Below are 15,246 nucleotides of genomic sequence, written 5' to 3'. Positions count from 1 at the left end.
TATTCATAATATTTATGTATGTAGAAATCTCTATTATATGTGCAGATATAACAGAAATTTCTACATACATAAATATTATGAATACATGCATTAGAGACATACATACATAAACAATTTTAGAGATTAATTATTAAGATGTTTAATTTCTTTAGACATACTAAACATTCTTTCTCTAATGAGTACTTTTGTGAAGCAGGAAGTTTTAAATAATACAAATTAATAAATATGTCCCAATTCCAAACAAACACAAGACTTGGAAATTATTCTATTCAAAACTGGACATATTGTAGCTGTATTTATGTATGTAGATTGGCATCTGTGTAATCTGTTTTAGAAAAAACTGACTGTGATTGTACCTATATTCCATCATCTATTATAAGAACAATGAGATAGATTATATTTTAGGCGGTGAAAGAAAGCACAGTACAGTTACATTTATCCCCTGATAAAATGTATGTTAGCAAATGTCTTTCAGGACTTCCCAGTCATGATTAAAACTAGAAGTTTGTTTAAATTTCCTAGACAACTGAGATTCTCTGGCTCTTCAGCATGTCCTCTCAGATTTTGCAAGAAATTAGAATAAAGGATTTCTGTCTTGGCAGCTGCAAGCTCAGAGCACATATGTATATTTCCTGACTCTGTTCAGCAGTGTTCAATGCATGAATCATAGAATCACAGAACCATTAAGCTTGGGAAAAACCTCTAAGATCATTGAGTCCAGCTATTAACCCAGCGTCACTGTGTTTACCAGTAAACCTGTCCCGAGTGTCACATCCACAAGCGTTTTGAACACTATTCCAGTGCATGACCACCCTTTCAGGGGAAAAATTTTTCCTGCTATCTAATCTAAACCTTCCTGGTGTAACTTGAGGCCATTTCCTATACCTTGAGCACAGTGTTCCTTTAGCTATTCCTGCTTTACCTCTCCCGTTCCACAGATTCTCAGAGTCACTTTAGTGATCCCCAGGCAATAAAGAATCTTAGCTCTGCATCCAAGGTAGAAAGTTTCCCCTCATGGGGCTTTCTACCTAGGAAACAGCTACCTGGTATTTCTAGTAATGGCTTCACATCAGATATCCCACAGTGCAGAATGTCTTGCTGCAAAGTTGTGTACTATGGGACTCAGGGAAGTTTAAGTTGAGACTTTAAAATGCTGATTGTTTAGCTGGTCCTGCCTGGTGACATCAGGGCAGCAACTTTGCAAGTGTTCAAAAAATTAAGAGGAAAAGGACATTTATGGATGTTTGGTCCATAATTGTCTCTAGGGTGATCTGGCAAGGAACACAGAGCTATCAGTTATATTTATCTTGTTTCTTCATTTTGTGATTGAAATTTTATGCACAAATGGTGGATTCTGAGTAGCAACTGTGTGTAATAAAAAAAGATACCAGTGTTAATTGAGCCCAGTGATCTGCTAGATCACCTGGAAGACCCTACTTAAAGCTCATCATACTGCCATACCCAGGGTAGTAATCAGTAGTCAGTGGATAGTCTCTAATGACTATTGACAGAAAGAGTACAAAGAGGAGACAAATTCAAACACAATAAGCTATTTCAAGGCCTTTTTAAGCTACTTTTCCAGGCCTGTGGTATTATCAAGACCCTTAAGTGAATGACAAAAAATAGGTCTAACTGGTAATTCCAAATACATTACACTATTTATTTAGAGGCTGAGGTGCTTCATATACATACACTCAAAGGGAAACTCAACACCAGAGAGCAAAACCAAGGTGATGGGTTGCTGCAGGATGCAGTGCCTAAGGCTAGCAAGGCTGGGTAATTCTGATCTTTGTGCATAAGCCTCTGGTCTTGGGCTGTGCAGCTTGGATGCTCTAACCTGCACGAGCTCTTGCTGTGCCATCCCAGGGCTGCATGTCGTTCAAATAACCCCACTTTGCACCCTCTCTTTTCACTCCTCCTGAACTGGAAGTGAGCTGCACGACACTGCACCATTACCATAGCAGAGAACAGCCCCTTCACTTGGGCCTAGCCTGCAAGGAATGAGGGAAGGAAAGAGATTTTATCCTGATGATTCTGTGAACTAGGGAAGCAAGCCAAGGTTTAAAGGAACAGCTGTCACGGCTGACCTGCCAGCCCAAAGTATCCATCTGTGACTGACCAGCTGCCACGTACCCTGAGAACATGAACACAAAATTATGCTTCCCTATTTTTGCTATACTGTATCTTTCTCTATTGTGTCTGTTTTGTCAAATGTGAGAAAATCATCTCTATTCTCATAGACCTCAATTTGAAAAGTCAATAACACACCCTTCTTTCCAGCTTTATTTTACAGCCTAGGAGGCTATCTGGCAGCCTCTTTGGGCCAAAGGGGCTTGCATAAGATTCAGTAGCTGGTCTTGCAGCTCCAGTTTCAGAATTAATTGTGATTTTATTTTGGGTTTGTCTTTCTTGTGTGTCATACTTTAAATAGTTGCAAAAGGGAACGCGTGTTTTATAGCCTCTTCTGGTAGAAAAGTAAATTGAAAAATTTATATTCAAAGGGTGAACCTTGTTTTTTTTTTTAGGAAAAAACAGGACTTCAAAATTTTAGCCCTCTACATCTTGTTTTTTCTTTGAAATTAATTCCTGATTAGTTTCTACAGTATCAAAAGACTGAATTTTATGGAAGATGAACTTGCAGAAGCACAGGAACTTGTTACATCAAAAGTAAACAACACCACTTACCAGAAAAACTTTAGCAGCGATTAACTCCTTCTTCCCCCTTTGCCAGGTTTCAGTAGGTTTGGGTTTCAATAGGTAAACATCTATTTGCCATATCATTTTCCTTTTGCCTTATCTGATGATGTCTCCTCCAACAGGTAATTCCCACACAGCTACTCAGGAAAGGAGACTTGTTCTACAAAGCTCATTGCATTAGAATAAAGCAGATGCAAAACCATGGTATGTCCTGTGTGTGGAAAGGAAAGGTATGAAATCAAGCACATAAAGACAGGTCCACAGAGAGTTACTAATGAAAAGCAGAGGAAAGAGCTTTGCTTTCTTACCTTTAAGCAACTAATTAGTGCATTCAGCTGGCCTCTATGTGTTCTCCAGGACCACAACAGTCTGCCCCCCAGATTTCAGGTGCCTTCAGGCCAAACTGTCTCCAGTCTCTAGGCTAGTCCAGAACTCATTGTTTCTTCATTTTTAGTAGCCAGTTAGGGAAGACTGTCCTTGAATATTGGGACAAAAAGATAATGGTGTTGCATGGCACTGCATGTTATCACACAGAGGCATTGGCTTCATGTTATTTCTCATGTGGGGATAGAAGAATGAGGCTGGAGTGCAGGATGTACTACTGGAGTGTATTTCCTGCCAAAAATGGGATCCTTGTTTTGCATATCTTGTATATACCCAACTGTCATGGGAGGAATTGTGGGTAGAAACCTCAGGCAAATGAAAGTTTCAATTTTTTTAAGCTCAGCATTTCTCTTTCCGGTATCAGAGAATGCCATGATTGCCTTCTCTTTGGAGAGTCAGATTTTCTGGAGTTTTAGGTGAGTACTTTGAGTACTTAAAACAGCTCTGTTGTTGCTCTTTCCTTGTTGGCTAACATCACAGAGCAACTAGTTTCACACAGAGGGGATTTGCTGAAGCTTAATAGCACATCACTTTATTTCATGGCTTTTCTTTCCTCCCCCCCTCTTCCTTTTTTTTTTTAACAAAAAAGCAAAGGTAGCTTATAAAATGTGTGAAGGACTGATATTCATTTAAGCTATGGGGATTAATACAACTACAGTCCATAAAAATGCCTTCAAAAGGTTTTTATTAATGGTGCACAGTTAGTGCTTGTGTGCTCCTATGGAGAAAACATACTATACAATCAAAAGAAGGGATTTGCCTTCTTTTGCAAAGGTGCCCTGCTCCTCTTCAAATGGTGCCAGCCCCCCTCCTGCTGCCAGTCTGAGGGGGCCATGCTCACAAGGCAGTGCCATGGCACACAGAAAGGGTGACAGCTGGCATCATTCCCCATCCTCAGAGGAGCTGCTCTGTACAGTCTCATCCTCATTTGTCCTCCACTGAGCTCCTTTACCATCAAACAATGCTAGATGTTTAAGAAATTAAAGGCCTGCAAGACTAATCATATGGAAAAACCTATGGCACTTTAAAAAGAGTTCCTCTTGCCTGGCTAAATGTTTTACGGCTAGCAGAGAAGCAGAGACTGGATTCCCTAAAAATTTAGCCTTCTTGTAGTAATGCTGCAGCAGCCTTTATGCTTTACAATCATGGGTAAATGGAAATAGATGTCCAGACACTCAGGATCCATATCTGAAACTTTTATTTTGTTCTAATGCAATTACAGCCTTTTTTTTTTTTTTTTCCCCAATATTTTCATACTGCCTGTAACAAACTGTCATGGTTTTAAAGCAGTAACTAAAAAAAATTATTAGAAAACTTACTTATTTCTTGCTGTGAGATATGGATTAGAACAAGAGCAAAACAGGCTTAAAACTTAAAAGGAATAAAAAACGTTTATTAACAAAACTACAAGAATAAGAACACCAGAATAAACTTCCAGAAAACCCTTTTATCTTCCACTACCAACAATTCCCTTGTTCACATGACAACATAGAGACAAAAAAACTTTGGAACTTTGGTGTTTAAACAATCCCAATTCTTGCTAGTCTTTTCATCAGCCTTTGTAGAGAAACAGAAGTCTTCTTCTGCTAATCTATGGAGTTTCTCACAAGAAAACTATTTCTGTTATAGCTTTCTATTTTTCTGATGCCAGCTGCCCAGAAATCTGTCATCAGTTCACTCCTCCCATTTCACATCACTCTGAGGTGTGTTTTGGGGCAATGAGTCCAGGGATGTAATTTTTAAGGATGAGTTATTCAAAGGCAAAAGTCCTTTTCATCTGTCTCTGTGAGCCTCCCTGGAAACAGAAGTTTTCTCTTTGTCTCAAGCGGCCCCAAATCTTCAACTATTACTTCTCCCCTTCTGTTCCAGCACCTCACTGTATCATAATTACTCCACCTTTTGCTCAAAATCCACACTTTGAACACTCCATTCCTCCCCATATACTCTGTCATGAATTAAAGGAGTTTTTTCAGAACATTATTGTCCATCTCCATAGCTTTAGCAGAAAAATATTTCAGCTTAATTAAAGCATCTCCTTATTCTCTACCTTTCCTGAAGCTTAATTATTTCCTTTACTGTCTCTGATAGTTTATAAAGTCTCTTTACATGTTGATTACTCTCTTTTTCTTTCTCTGGAAAAAAGGATTAATCTGCAAGTCTCATCTGGGTAATGAAAAGGTTAAAATCTTGCCCAGGCTTTTCTAAATGGTTCTGTGATCTCTGCTGGAGCAGCAGCTGGGCTTTTCTGCAATGGAAGATTCTTCATGGCTGCTCTGGAGAGTGTGGTCACTGTCTCAGCCCGCCGCAGGTCAAGAGCTTTTTTCTTTCTTTACTCGACAGTCTCTGGTGAATTCAGTCACAGCAAAAACTGCAGCCGAGCCAGGGACCGGCCTGGCCCAGCCAGAGCCCGGCGCAAGCACTGCAGGCCCCATCTCCCGGCCGGGAGCCGCGGAAGGCTCAGCCCAGCCCCTGCCTGGGCTGCATAGCCTGGGCAGGGGAGGGGAAGCCAGCTAAAGCTCAGCTACCTTTCACAGCCAGGAAACAAAGAGACAAAGAAATTCCCAGGCTTAGGTCTTAAGGTGGTGTTCACAGGTTGATCTCACTTTTCAATGGTTAAAACTGCTGTCAATTCTTAGAAATGGCCAGCTGTTGGCTAGGAGAAAAACTCCCATCAGCCTCCAGCAGTTTTAACTTCCTTAGGTGTTTCTCTTTGTTTTCTTAAATGTCAATCTATCACACAAACAAATACAATAGCTATAAAATAACAACATTTAACTATATGCTATAGTATGTTTGTCAGATAGGAGACCAAACTCATCCTAATCTGCTTTTAAGATCTGTTTTTTAGATCTTTTGAACTAGAGTTGCCCAAGAAGAGCATTTCCTGTGGGAACTGATTTAGCTGGGATGGATAAAACCTTGGACCAGGTTCCTAACACAGAGGGAATAAACCTGAAGCCTTGGGAGGCAGGGTGCTGGGGAGATGCTGATGGAGTCATTCCATAATAGGTCATGTCCCTGCTCTGTGCTCACGATTGGACCCCTGCCCTCAGATACCCCTTTGCACTGTGAAGCTCACCATACCCCTGGGTCTTTGGGTGCAGCCCCTCAGACCATGTGGTCTCTGTGAACATTAAAATCTATCTTTGGGGACTATCTTCGGGCATTTCATCATACCCATCCCAATTTATTCTGCCACACTTGACCCAGGTGAACCAGGAAAGAGAGGTCTCAGAACCCCACTGTGACAGTTTCCCATACTGACATCTACAACAGCTCTGCTAACAGGAATTAACCTGTCACCTACATCACTCAATTTTTGTCCAAGCTGATTTGACTAATCCTGACTATTTTTTATTATAGAGGGATTCATTAGTAATTTGGTAATAATTTGTACAACTAGGAAAAAATGTACAGTGTATGAATTCCATTATTAATGTAGTCATTGACAAAAGCTTTAGGTGAATTAGTCATTACTTACGTTGCATATCTTTTTCTGTTCATTGCAAAAAAGGTATTTCTAGAGGAGCATGGTGACTCAGAAAGATCCTGCTCCTGGTTTATCTTAATTTTCATTCTTTCATAATACTATGTGTTCTTTCTGATAAACCTTAAACAAAACAGTTGGCACTTTGTACCACAGAGTCACCAGAGAGTCTACACAGGCTATTTTCCAAAGTCCAATGTTTATGCATTTGAAAAGAGAGTAAGAAATAAAAATAAAAATAATTATTTTGATAAAGCCTTAATAGAAAGCTAGGAAAATGTAAAACAAGTGAGAGCTGTTAGAAATGAATTATTAAACCTCTCAAGCTGAAAAGTTAGGCAGCTAGGATGCGGGGGACATGGTTTCAAATTGCTGCTTATTTCATTTTTCCAGTGACTGTTCATATTAAAGCAGTAATAGAAAAGGCACTAGAGATTGATTAATAAGACATCTGAGAGGGTGAGAGCTCACATTCAAGTCCCTGCTTTTAAAGAATAAATTGCTTTTTCTTTCTCCACATTTTTCCACACCTCAAATTAAAAAAAAACCAAACATTTTGTATAAGTTGGAATTGTTATTCAAAATTAACTGAAAGTATTAAAATAAGTAGCCTATATCGCTATCATTAAAATGTGTGTATGAGCATTTGCATAGTTTATTGCACATGTTTTTAACATTTATAACAATATTTAGGCCCAATATTAGTGCTGGCTCCACCAATGTAGGATGGCCATAAATAATTTTCTCTTGTAGTTTGTATAGAAATTTAATAATTTTAAAGTTCTGGGAAAAACTGAAGAGACACTGTATTATATTTACAGTAATTGCATTGCAAGTGTTTGCTGAAAATCTGAGAATTCAGCATATCATCAAGGTAGAATACAGAAGGAAAAAATATGACCATAATCATCTAGATAATAAAATAAATGTGTTCTGAAGAAGAGGAATGGCCCGTGGCACTATATTTGTTAGAAATACCAGCTAAAGGATGACCCAGCTAAAGCCATTTGCATACCCTCTGAATACAAGCAATCCAATTGCTGCGAAGTGGTAATAGAAATATGCCTGGAATTGTGCTTAGCATTTTTTATAGGATTTAATCAAGGTATGAGCATTTAACAGAGAATGTTTCTTCATAAATACTGCATAATACTCTCAAATAAATACTATGATATTTTCTGAGATATCACATTCTACATATATTTTCTTTATGGACTTCAGTAGCTACTGTTATTCCAAAACATACTGTTTTCCTCTGTGGGAACACACTAATAGGATTTTCTTCTTCCTGCCTGAGAGTTATGATTGTAGCATCGGTAATTTCAGAAAACTGTGAAGACGCTTTATGCACTAAAATTAGATGTGTGTTTATGTAAGTGCTTGGCATATACAAATAACCAAGACATACTATTTTTTCACTGGATAAAATCACAGTCTTCACTCAATATTACTGTCTGAGTACTCTGTCAAACTGAATGTATATGCATTTCTACAATTTTCTTTTGATAGAAATTTAGGCCTGCACTCTTCTGACAATAATTTCTAAAAGCATATAACTTTTAGAAGTAGTTCATATCTGTAGAGGACTATTAGAACCTTAAGGAAGACCTGGATATGTATTAAAATAAGATTAACATGATCCAGAGATTAATATGTTCCAGAACATATACTACTTATTTGGCAGATGTATAGCGAAGGCTTTAATTGATCTGTTCAGAAAAACTTTTATAGAATGTGAGTGAGCTGGAACACTTGTCTCTCTGTAAGGTGTAAGGCTTCATTTAAATTTTATTTAATCCAGAGGCATTCTCTTGTAGCTTCATAAATAGTCTGTATTAAACATATTCTTTCCTTCCTTTGGTAATTATTACAGTTTTGAGGCTGTCTTCTGTGCCTGAAGTTTTTTGCTTTTGAGTTCATGGCTCCCATATTCCCTTGTGCTGGGATTATGCTGTTTCACTGTGCAGCTGTGATGAGCAGAACTATTAATAGCTCTCTCCCTCATGCTGCACTTACTGGGAACTTATGAGCAGCCAGAAGAAATGCAGCAGCGCAGTGCTACGTGTCCTTCTGCTTTGGCCTTTTATCTTTCCTCTGTACTCAACACACTTGATTACACAGTACAAAGCACATTTACTCTGCTCTTCCACATACCTGGTGGGCTCTCACAAGAAGAGGCATGCCACTCAGAAGAGCACTGGAAATTAAAAGTTCTGGTCCCATGTTTAGTTGTCATGCCTTAGTGGTATTGAACTGTTTCATTTACAAAAGAATTATTATTTACTTTTTCTTGCCTGCAACCAGGGCTGCTTCCAAGCACATTCAGAACTGGCAGCAAGCTCTCAGGAGGAGCTAAATGTGAAGGATCTTCTTCATGATGCTCATGCACCCTTAAAAAGCCAGAGTCACTGCTGCTTTGCTCAGGTAAGGGATAGAAGCAGTAGGGGAGATAAGATGGCAGCCTCACTCCAGCGCTTCCCAGCAGCAATCACAACCTGTCTCCTACCCTCATGCTGCTGTGATATAGAAGGCTCATCTGCTCTGGAGTTACCCTGAACTTGATCATCCTGAGCAGTCTTGGCCTGCTGCCATAGGAACCACCCAACCTTAGACATCCCAGCCAGCCAACCCTCTTCCCACTCAGGTGATGGTAGAATCTGTTCTGCAGCTAGAACCCCATGTTGCCTACCCACCTAAAAACACCTGAGCTATATCTTCTGCTGACCCAAGACCCTCTGTGTCTTCCCTCCTTGTTGTGCCAGCTCTGACTTTGCAGGCCAATGTACACACACAGAGAAACTTTCTGAAATCCACCTTTTTACAGCCATCTTGTTCAAGGACTTAGAATGTAGTTAACCTCTTGCTAATTAACCTACTGGGAGTATTAGACTTTAGTTAACTATCCATTCCTCTCAAGATCATTTTGCTGCAAAGCTGAAATTCAACTATATGTCACCTGATAGAACAGGTGATTTTTGAAGATGGGTACTAAGGGGTAGGTGCCCTTTAGCTTGCTCTCAGTAGGAGAGATGCCTCCCTTCTGCAGTCTTCTTGCCTCACTGGCAAGATATAGCTGGATAACAGGGAAATAGATTCACCAATTTGCTTCTTAAAGTGGGGCAATTACATGGAAAAAGATGCTAAAATCTGTATAATCCTGGAGGAGGGACAGCAGGAGCAGAATGTGGAGACTGCCCTCCCTTAATGTGGTATAACAGGCCTAAATTGTTTTTTTCAATATGGTGAGCTGATGCATTGAAAGATTACAAGGAATAACTTTGCAAGACTGTTTTCATAAGCATCTGAAGAACAAAGTCCCCTTTAAAATAGAAGAGAAAATAAATCCATGATGGCATAGAGACTGAAGAACAGGGATGTAGAGAGATGAGTTTCTCTTCAGCCTTTTTAAGTTCTTCCCTTGGTTATCTGTCAGCTCTGATTCCCTTGTTTTTCATACGTCCTCACCTCTCATTTTACTATTTATTTATTTATTTAACTGGTTGGCTGAGCTGTATGCAGAGAGGTAGGAAGCATTCTGAAACTCAGGAAACATTTATCTGAGGAATCCCAAGGAACAACACACCAGACCCTCTGTTTTCTAGGAAAGTGTCCCATGATTTGAAGAAGCCAGGTGTGCATAGCAGCCTCTTTCAGCAGCCTCATTGACATGCTTCTCTTTTCTTTCTCCTTTTTTTTTTTTTTTTTTTTCTACAGACAAGACAGGCTGGCTCCACTTTCAATAGCTGATTTTGAAGCTGTGGCTTTTTGTGTTTCATTCTCTAAGGGATGCAGCAAGAGCACCTGAGCAGTGATTTCTGACAAGAAAGTAGGAAATGTGAGCTTTCACAGTAGCCATCATGGTCAAGGTAAGAACTTGGCAGACAAGGTTTTTCATCCATCTCAAGCCAAAGCATCGTTTCCCACGTGCATTGAGGGAATATAGGTTTTTGGTCCTTTCTCAAGTGAACATTAGGATGCAGCCTGCTGATGCTTTTGCAGGAATAATAGTACCAGAAAAGAGAGTTTACAAGCTGTCTTTTGATGAATTCAAAGTCCTTCACCATCCACCAAGATATGGGAAGAAATTGTTAATGCCAGGTATCAATGAAGGCAGTAAATGATTCCTTGTTTTTGACTCACAAATGTGAGAAGTGAAGCACCAGTGAATCTAACCAAACCAGACACTTTTTATAACTTATTTTGAATTAATATCTTTATATCCTTCCCCTCTTCCTCAAGTTAGGTTCTTACTGCAGTTCATTTACAATTTTCAGTGTATGATAAATGTGATTAGTTTCAGAAGAAGAGCTGATGCTGCTCAGTGAAAGAAGAATATTCTTCACTTTGGGGAGAGAAAGGGAGATTGTGTTTTAGACTGTGGCAGAATATTCAGGGATGGATTCAAGACTGTTAATACTTTTTTCCTCTTCTTATTCAAAGCTTTTCTTTTCACAGGGGTAATATTCAATTAGGAAATTCCTATGGAGCAGAGGGGGAAACCAGCAGGCAAGGAGTCAAAATCTCTGCAATCAGCACTGATAAAGGACTGTTATTTTGGGATAAGAAGAATTGGCATAAAAAGAAAAAGCATAAAAGGCTGCAGCAGGAGGTCTGAAATGGGCGCTGAGCACTCTCCTTACTCAGCAAGGATGTGTTTGCCATGGTAAGTCATGCATGACTGTTGGAGGCAATATTCTTTGATTTGTTGCTGCCTTTTATCTTATTATCACTTACTGTAGTTTGAAATGTGTTAAGCAGAGCAATGCTCTGTGCATGTAATTCTTTCATGGGCTTGACTACAGCATTTTGAATAATTTCACAGGCCTTCTGTGTTGAAAGAGTGACAAATGTCTCAGTAGCTTGTGTTTCAATGTCTGCTCAGGTCTAAAAGAGCATAAAAACCAGGTACAGAAGATTCAGTTCAGCACGTTTCCTATGAAACCTATGTTTCATGAAACCTATGTTTCATGGGCCACCTCTTTCCTTGTTCGATGTGAACAAGTAACAGGGCATCATATCTGACATTTGGCTCTCTACTCTTTACCACATTTCAGAGCCTCTAGGATGGCCAACAGGTTGCCCAAAGCAGTTTCCTGTGGCTTATTGAAGCACAGTGACTGGGGAAGCACGCCTCTGGAATGTTGCAAGTCTAACACAATCACTTTGCAGCACTGGTCCTGCAACATGCAAACCTAGCACCATTTGCCTCAGAAGAGAAATTGTACATGCCCTAGGAGCTTTTATAAGGCAGACCAAATTAACACTGTATACAAACAGAGAGCAGTGGAGAAAAGCCAGGAGGGTAGATCCTCCAAGATACTTGCAGCTATTAGCATGCTGAAATGAACTGGATTAATTTTGTAGCCACAAGTTCTCATACATTGAATCTGCACAATTAGATAAAATGCAGATGCATTGTTATCCAGATTTTCTAGGAAATATATACACTTCTAATGGTTAGGACATCACATTGTCCTATAGCTTCATTTCTTGCTTCACTTGTCTTGTGGTGCAATGTCTGATAAATCTGTTCAGCTCTCATTGTTGAGGCTTTTTATCTGTAGAGTAGGATTAAAATACTTACTACCATCCCCAGAAGCACATGATGGATTCATGCACCTCAGGATGAAGACAATGATGAATTGTCTTTGTGAGCCAATTTAGAACTGAAACAGCTGTACATGGACTTATTATGTTCAGTAATATCACATACAATCAAAGACTGTCCTAATCTACAGAATCAAACTGCTTGGAAAACACTGGATTTTTCCACTCAATGAAAATGCCTTTTAAAACTTCTTACATATATTTTAATCCTAAATAAGTAGTAAAATATTGATACTAGTCCGCTATAGCAGACTGTGATACAATATTCATTACAAAGTGATCAAAACCAATCATACAGATATAATCCACTGAGGAGACAAAAGCCCTGAAAAACAGTAAGAGATTAGCAGCTCTGCTATATATGGAGTATGATGACAAAAGCCAGCTAATTATTGCAGTTATGTTTCAATAATTTATAAAGTCAGCCATTTCCCCAAAAGATCTATAGGTCTCTTTTGACTCCTCAAGGGAAGACAAAATGTATCACAAGTAAGAGTCTAGTTTTCCACAAAGGGGTTTGAATGCATGGTTAATGCTGATCTCCTGTCCTTTGAAAGAGTAAAATTTACTGAAAATTTACACGGCTGTTTGAAGGAACACCCTGAATTTTGGGCAATGCCTCTGGTCTCCAAAAAGGCTGACCATGGAAAACAGAATCTTTTGTGTCCCAGAATAGTTTTATCCAACCCATTTACAAGCCATAGACAAAAATGATAATACCCTAATATTATACCCATACAAATATGGCCTGAATTTTGAAGAACTGTTTAGTGTTTAAATATCCAGATATCAAAGTTTAACCTTTCAGGAGGTCCTAAACCTTTGCTCTTGAAAAGCTTCTGTCCTTATCTGGTATCTCCAGTTCTTCAAATAAAATTATGAATTTATTATTAACTTCTTTTTTCTTTTTAGCCAAAGGAAATCAACCTAATTTGAAGGGTAATATAAAGATAACCCAGTCTATGAAGTCTGGTTCAAGACTTCATAGGTCTTGATATGGTTTAATATGGGTGCACAATTTCATTTCATACTAATCAGTCATCTTTGCTAGCTTGGAAAGCAGGTAAGAGAGTTCACTTTGCAGTTACCTGGTTCAGCTTTTAGGAAAATATTGAAACAATTAAAATTATATACCAGTGAAATGTGTATGCAGACATTCAGGTGAATGTGGTTCAGGAAATTAAAGTGTTACAAAACCCCAAAAGACAAATGCATTAGTTTTCAACAGTGTTTATAACAGAGTTCCTTCCAGGCTCCACCTGGTGCCAGACTAGACTTTTTGTGTCTCCTGCCACTTGTGTGCAGTGGGCTGATATCTGTACATGCATGTGATACTCCAAAGAGGCATTAGGAGTGCAAAGAAGGAGAATTTAGATAATTTTAGATAATTTTCTGTGTGCAGGTAAGTCATGCAGCAGTGTGTAGTTTGTTGTGATGCTTCCTTCCTCTTTCTCATTCCCACACTTCAGTGTGATAAGGAAAGACCTCTCTGGCCAGTTCATACCTCTCTTCACCCTAGAGGGATCAGAGGTTTATGGTGGAAAAGACCCTCAATATCTTAGATTCCAACTGTTAATCCAGCATTTCCTAGTCCACTGGAAATACACTGGAAATCTGTATGTCTGACACCACCACCACCACTTCCTTGGGCAGCCTGTTCCAATTTTTAGACAACTTTTCAGTGAAGAAATTTTTCCTAATGTCCAATCTAAACGTCATCATTACATCCTATTCACCACTGGAAAGGGATTTATTAGATTTGTATGAAGACACTTTCTTCAAAGCCAAGGCTGAAGTTTTCACTGAATTTATTGAAAAAATTCCACCTGTTTAGAGTCAAATAATTGTGGGACACTATCAGTTTCAAATGCCTTTTTCCAGCTAAAATTTCCCTTAGGAGATGGTGTCATGGTTTAGGAATTGTACTTCCTAATTAGGTGTTCCCACTGAAACTACTGCGAACCACACACCAGTTTCTCACTCCCTGCCTCCTCCACCCCACCCCTGCAGTGGGCTAGGGAGGAGAACTGGGGGCACAAAAGGTGAAGACCATGGGTTGATAAACGAACAATTTACTGTAAATAGCAATGAGATAAGAACAGTGACAGCCACAATACGAATGACAGAGGGTACAAGAAAAGAATTATACTGCTCACCACAGAAGACCCTGACAGCAGACAACACCCACACTATCCCAACAGCACCATGCAAACAACCCCTTCTTCCCCGAAGACAGTCCTTTCCCTCCCCTCCTCCCACTCTTCTGCCCACCTCCCCTCCCAGTAGTGATAAGAGGTTGTACACAACAACCTCTGGGTACCTGCCGGACCTGCCCCCAGCTTTTGCAAAAATTAACTCTGCCCTGGCCAAAACCTCTCATGGAAGCCTACTCTTCCTTTCCAACAGCAGGGAGTAAGAATTCAATTTCCTCTTTCAATTGTTGCAGCTAAGAAGTTACAAGAAAGTATACCTTTTTATCCTCTATTCTAGGAATACTATATTTAGTATATGAGAGAAAATAAGACTTATAACTGTAAGTCTAATTTCATACTATGTCTAAGAATATGTACATTATTGTTTGCTCAAAGAATTCAAGTTACAAAAAAAATTGTTGTGATTGCTATGACGTATAACACAAAATAATAAAATATGTGTGATCGGTAGCAAAACATAGACACGAAGGCAGACAGCCTGAAAATTCAAAATTCTTAGCAGTTGCAGCAATGCATTATTAGTAACAGGACTCACTAGGAGAAGGACTTCAGGTCATAGAAAGCACCCTCAGGTGAAATTAGCATCCACAGATTTTTGTTTTTTCATCTCTGTTACAGTTCTCCTTTGATAATTTATTCCTACCCAGTCTCCAGTACATTGTGCTCAGTCATCCATACAAGCATAAAGTAAACAAAAATCTGTAATAATTAATTATGCCATTTCTCCCATCTCCAAGGAAGAAGAAAGGGAACTAGCTGCTTTCTCTATTTCAAAACGCTTGGGTGAGAGCCACATAAGTGTTTTAAGGAAATAAGTGAAGAGCAGCTTCATTAAAGGAATGCAACTCAATTGCCCAG

This window comes from Poecile atricapillus, chromosome 2, assembly GCF_030490865.1.
Source record: "Poecile atricapillus isolate bPoeAtr1 chromosome 2, bPoeAtr1.hap1, whole genome shotgun sequence".
In the NCBI taxonomy this organism is placed as follows: Eukaryota; Metazoa; Chordata; class Aves; order Passeriformes; family Paridae; genus Poecile; species Poecile atricapillus.
The sequence above is the reverse complement of the archived record's forward strand: the minus strand, read 5'-3'. Positions refer to the sequence as shown.